This window comes from Haliotis rufescens, unplaced genomic scaffold (assembly GCF_023055435.1).
Source record: "Haliotis rufescens isolate VD_foot unplaced genomic scaffold, xgHalRufe1.0.p SCAF_10, whole genome shotgun sequence".
Classification (NCBI taxonomy): Eukaryota; Metazoa; Mollusca; class Gastropoda; order Lepetellida; family Haliotidae; genus Haliotis; species Haliotis rufescens.
In genome coordinates, this window is record NW_025963780.1 from 6,463,115 (window position 1) to 6,469,761 (window position 6,647).

The window sequence follows — 6,647 nt, forward strand, 5'->3', positions numbered from 1 at the left end:
CACCAAACATTTTTGTTCGGAAACTAATGCTTTTGAGAATAGCTCTCATGGCGTAAAAGTCATGCATGTGAAAAAGTTCGAATCGCTGATGTATTTATAGTTCGGCCTCAAGTCATGAATTTTTATGCAATTGCGCCATTTTTTTTTATGTCGGTCGACCATGTAAGAATGCATCCACACACCAAATATTTTTGTTCGGAAACTAATACTTTTGAGAATAGCTCTCATGGCGTAAAAGTGATGCATGTGAAAAAGTTCGAATCGCTGATGTATTTTATAGTTCGGCCTGAAGTCATGAATTTTTATGCAATTGCGCCAATTTTTTTATGTCGGTCGACCATGTAAGAATGCATCCACACACCAAATATTTTTGTTCGGAAACTAAAACTTTTGAGAATATCTCTCATGGCGTAAAAGTCATGCATGTGAAAAAGTTGGAATCGCTGATGTATTTATAGTTCGGCCTCAAGTCAAGAATTTTTATGCAATTGCGCCAATATTTTTCATGTCGGTCGATCATGTAAGAATGCATCCACACACCAAATTTTTCGTTCGGAAACTAATACTTTTGAGAATAGCTCTCATGGCGTAAAAGTCATGCATGTGAAAAAGTTCGAATCGCTCATGCATTTATAGTTCGGCCTCAAGTCATGAATTTTTATGCAATTGCGCCAATTTTTTTTATGTCGGTCGACCATGTAAGAATGCATCCACACACCAAATATTTTTGTTCGGAAACTAAAACTTTTGGGAATAGCTCTCATGGCGTAAAAGTGATGCATGTGAAAAAGTTGGAATCGCTGATGTATTTATAGTTCGGCCTCAAGTCATGAATTTTTATGCAATTGCGCCAATTTTTTTCATGTCGGTCGACCATGTAAGAATGCATCCACACACCAAATATTTTTGCTCGGAAACTAATACTTTTGAGAATAGCTCTCATGGCGTAAAAGTCATGCATGTGAAAAAGTTCGAATCGCTGATGTATTTATAGTTCGGCCTCAAGTCATGAATTTTTATGCAATTGCGCCAATTTTCTTTATGTCGGTCGACCATGTAAGAATGCATCCACACACCAAATATTTTTGTTCGGAAACTAAAACTTTTGAGAATAGCTCTCATGGCGTAAAAGTCATGCATGTGAAAAAGTTCGAATCGCTGATGTATTTATAGTTCGGCCTCAAGTCAAGAATTTTTATGCAATTGCGCCAATATTTTTCATGTCGGTCGACCATGTAAGAATGCATCCACACACCAAATATTTTTGTTCGGAAACTAATACTTTTGAGAATAGCTCTCATGGCGTAAAAGTCATGCATGTGAAAAAGTTCGAATCGCTGATGTATTTATAGTTCGGCCTCAAGTCATGAATTTTTATGCAATTGCGCCAATTGTTTTTATGTCGGTCGACGATGTAAGAATGCATCCACACACCAAATATTTTTGTTCGGAAACTAATACTTTTGAGAATAGCTCTCATGGCGTAAAAGTCATGCATGTGAAAAAGTTCGAATCGCTGATGTATTTATAGTTCGGCCTCAAGTCATGAATTTTTATGCAATTGCGCCAAATTTTTTCATGTCGGTCGACCATGTAAGAATGCATCCACACACCAAACATTTTTGTTCGGAAACTAATACTTTTGAGAATAGCTCTCATGGCGTAAAAGTCATGCATGTGAACAAGTTCGAATCGCTGATGTATTTATAGTTCGGCCTCAAGTCATGAATTTTTATGCAATTGCGCCAATTTTTTTTATGTCGGTCGACCATGTAAGAATGCATCCACACACCAAATATTTTTGTTCGGAAACTAAAGCTTTTGGGAATAGCTCTCATGGCGTAAAAGTCATGCATGTGAAAAGTTCGAATCGCTGATGTATTTATAGTTCGGCCTCAAGTCATGAATTTTTATACAATTGCGCCAATTTTTTTCATGAGGATCGACCATGTAAGAATGCATCCACACACCAAATATTTTTGTTCGGAAACTAATACTTTTGAGAATAGCTCTCATGGCGTAAAAGTCATGCATGTGAAAAAGTTCGAATCGCTGATGTATTTATAGTTCGGCCTCAAGTCATGAATTTTTATGCAATTGCGCCAATTTTTTTTATGAGGATTGACCATGTAAGAATGCATCCACACACCAAATATTTTTGTTCGGAAACTAAAACTTTTGAGAATAGCTCTCATGGCGTAAAAGTCATGCATGTGAAAAAGTTCGAATCGCTCATGCATTTATAGTTCGGCCTCAAGTCATGAATTTTTATGCAATTGCGCCATTTTTTTTATGTCGGTCGACCATGTAAGAATGCATCCACACACCAAATATTTTTGTTCGGAAACTAATACTTTTGAGAATAGCTCTCATGGCGTAAACGTCATGCATGTGAAAAAGTTCGAATCGCTGATGTATTTATAGTTCGGCCTCAAGTCATGAATTTTTATGCAATTGCGCCAATTTTTTTCATGAGGATCGACCATGTAAGAATGCATCCATACACCAAACATTTTTGTTCGGAAAGTAATGCTTTTGAGAATAGCTCTCATGGCGTAAAAGTGATGCATGTGAAAAAGTTCGAATCGCTGATGTATTTATAGTTCGGCCTCAAGTCATGAATTTTTATGCAATTGCGCCAATTTTTTTTATGAGGATCGACCATGTAAGAATGCATCCACACACCAAATATTTTTGTTCGGAAACTAAAACTTTTGAGAATAGCTCTCATGGCGTAAAAGTCATGCATGTGAAAAAGTTCGAATCGCTCATGCATTTATAGTTCGGCCTCAAGTCATGAATTTTTATGCAATTGCGCCATTTTTTTTTATGTCGGTCGACCATGTAAGAATGCATCCACACACCAAATATTTTTGTTCGGAAACTAATACTTTTGGGAATAGCTCTCATGGCGTAAAAGTCATGCATGTGAAAAAGTTCGAATCGCTGATGTATTTATAGTTCGGCCTCAAGTCATGAATTTTTATGCAATTGCGCCAATTTTTTTCATGAGGATCGACCATGTAAGAATGCATCCACACACCAAATATTTTTGTTCGGAAACTAATACTTTTGAGAATAGCTCTCATGGCGTAAAAGTCATGCATGTGAAAAAGTTCGAATCGCTGATGTATTTATAGTTCGGCCTCAAGTCATGAATTTTTATGCAATTGCGCCAATTTTCTTTATGTCGGTCGACCATGTAAGAATGCATCCACACACCAAATATTTTTGTTCGGAAACTAAAACTTTTGAGAATAGCTCTCATGGCGTAAAAGTCATGCATGTGAAAAAGTTGGAATCGCTGATGTATTTATAGTTCGGCCTCAAGTCAAGAATTTTTATGCAATTGCGCCAATATTTTTCATGTCGGTCGACCATGTAAGAATGCATCCACACACCAAATATTTTTGTTCGGAAACTAATACTTTTGAGAATAGCTCTCATGGCGTAAAAGTCATGCATGTGAAAAAGTTCGAATCGCTGATGTATTTATAGTTCGGCCTCAAGTCATGAATTTTTATGCAATTGCGCCAATTTTTTTCATGAGGATCGACCATGTAAGAATGCATCCATACACCAAACATTTTTGTTCGGAAACTAATGCCTTTGAGAATAGCTCTCATGGCGTAAAAGTCATGCATGTGAAAAAGTTCGAATCGCTGATGTATTTATAGTTCGGCCTCAAGTCATGAATTTTTATGCAATTGCGCCAATTTTTTTTATGAGGATCGACCATGTAAGAATGCATCCACACACCAAATATTTTTGTTCGGAAACTAAAACTTTTGAGAATAGCTCTCATGGCGTAAAAGTGATGCATGTGAAAAAGTTCGAATCGCTCATGCATTTATAGTTCGGCCTCAAGTCATGAATTTTTATGCAATTGCGCCATTTTTTTTTATGTCGGTCGACCATGTAAGAATGCATCCACACACCAAATATTTTTGTTCGGAAACTAATACTTTTGGGAATAGCTCTCATGGCGTAAAAGTCATGCATGTGAAAAAGTTCGAATCGCTGATGTATTTATAGTTCGGCCTCAAGTCATGAATTTTTATGCAATTGCGCCAATTTTTTTCATGAGGATCGACCATGTAAGAATGCATCCACACACCAAATATTTTTGTTCGGAAACTAATACTTTTGAGAATAGCTCTCATGGCGTAAAAGTCATGCATGTGAAAAAGTTCGAATCGCTGATGTATTTATAGTTCGGCCTCAAGTCATGAATTTTTATGCAATTGCGCCAATTTTTTTCATGAGGATCGACCATGTAAGAATGCATCCATACACCAAACATTTTTGTTCGGAAAGTAATGCTTTTGAGAATAGCTCTCATGGCGTAAAAGTCATGCATGTGAAAAAGTTCGAATCGCTGATGTATTTATAGTTCGGCCTCAAGTCATGAATTTTTATGCAATTGCGCCAATTTTTTTTATGAGGATCGACCATGTAAGAATGCATCCACACACCAAATATTTTTGTTCGGAAACTAAAACTTTTGAGAATAGCTCTCATGGCGTAAAAGTCATGCATGTGAAAAAGTTCGAATCGCTGATGTATTTATAGTTCGGCCTCAAGTCAAGAATTTTTATGCAATTACGCCAATATTTTTCATGTCGGTCGACCATGTAAGAATGCATCCACACACCAAATATTTTTGTTCGGAAACTAATACTTTTGAGAATAGCTCTCATGGCGTAAAAGTCATGCATGTGAAAAAGTTCGAATCGCTGATGTATTTATAGTTCGGCCTCAAGTCATGAATTTTTATGCAATTGCGCCAATTGTTTTTATGTCGGTCGACGATGTAAGAATGCATCCACACACCAAATATTTTTGTTCGGAAACTAATACTTTTGAGAATAGCTCTCATGGCGTAAAAGTCATGCATGTGAAAAAGTTCGAATCGCTGATGTATTTATAGTTCGGCCTCAAGTCATGAATTTTTATGCAATTGCGCCAAATTTTTTCATGTCGGTCGACCATGTAAGAATGCATCCACACACCAAACATTTTTGTTCGGAAACTAATACTTTTGAGAATAGCTCTCATGGCGTAAAAGTCATGCATGTGAAAAAGTTCGAATCGCTGATGTATTTATAGTTCGGCCTCAAGTCATGAATTTTTATGCAATTGCGCCAATTTTTTTTATGTCGGTCGACCATGTAAGAATGCATCCACACACCAAATATTTTTGTTCGGAAACTAAAGCTTTTGGGAATAGCTCTCATGGCGTAAAAGTCATGCATGTGAAAAGTTCGAATCGCTGATGTATTTATAGTTCGGCCTCAAGTCATGAATTTTTATACAATTGCGCCAATTTTTTTCATGAGGATCGACCATGTAAGAATGCATCCACACACCAAATATTTTTGTTCGGAAACTAATACTTTTGAGAATAGCTCTCATGGCGTAAAAGTCATGCATGTGAAAAAGTTCGAATCGCTGATGTATTTATAGTTCGGCCTCAAGTCATGAATTTTTATGCAATTGCGCCAATTTTTTTTATGAGGATCGACCATGTAAGAATGCATCCACACACCAAATATTTTTGTTCGGAAACTAAAACTTTTGAGAATAGCTCTCATGGCGTAAAAGTCATGCATGTGAAAAAGTTCGAATCGCTCATGCATTTATAGTTCGGCCTCAAGTCATGAATTTTTATGCAATTGCGCCATTTTTTTTATGTCGGTCGACCATGTAAGAATGCATCCACACACCAAATATTTTTGTTCGGAAACTAATACTTTTGGGAATAGCTCTCATGGCGTAAAAGTCATGCATGTGAAAAAGTTCGAATCGCTGATGTATTTATAGTTCGGCCTCAAGTCATGAATTTTTATGCAATTGCGCCAATTTTTTTCATGAGGATCGACCATGTAAGAATGCATCCACACACCAAATATTTTTGTTCGGAAACTAATACTTTTGAGAATAGCTCTCATGGCGTAAACGTCATGCATGTGAAAAAGTTCGAATCGCTGATGTATTTATAGTTCGGCCTCAAGTCATGAATTTTTATGCAATTGCGCCAATTTTTTTCATGAGGATCGACCATGTAAGAATGCATCCATACACCAAACATTTTTGTTCGGAAAGTAATGCTTTTGAGAATAGCTCTCATGGCGTAAAAGTGATGCATGTGAAAAAGTTCGAATCGCTGATGTATTTATAGTTCGGCCTCAAGTCATGAATTTTTATGCAATTGCGCCAATTTTTTTTATGAGGATCGACCATGTAAGAATGCATCCACACACCAAATATTTTTGTTCGGAAACTAAAACTTTTGAGAATAGCTCTCATGGCGTAAAAGTGATGCATGTGAAAAAGTTCGAATCGCTCATGCATTTATAGTTCGGCCTCAAGTCATGAATTTTTATGCAATTGCGCCATTTTTTTTTATGTCGGTCGACCATGTAAGAATGCATCCACACACCAAATATTTTTGTTCGGAAACTAATACTTTTGGGAATAGCTCTCATGGCGTAAAAGTGATGCATGTGAAAAAGTTGGAATCGCTGATGTATTTATAGTTCGGCCTCAAGTCATGAATTTTTATGCAATTGCGCCAATTTTTTTCATGAGGGTCGACCATGTAAGAATGCATCCACACACCAAATATTTTTGTTCGGAAACTAATA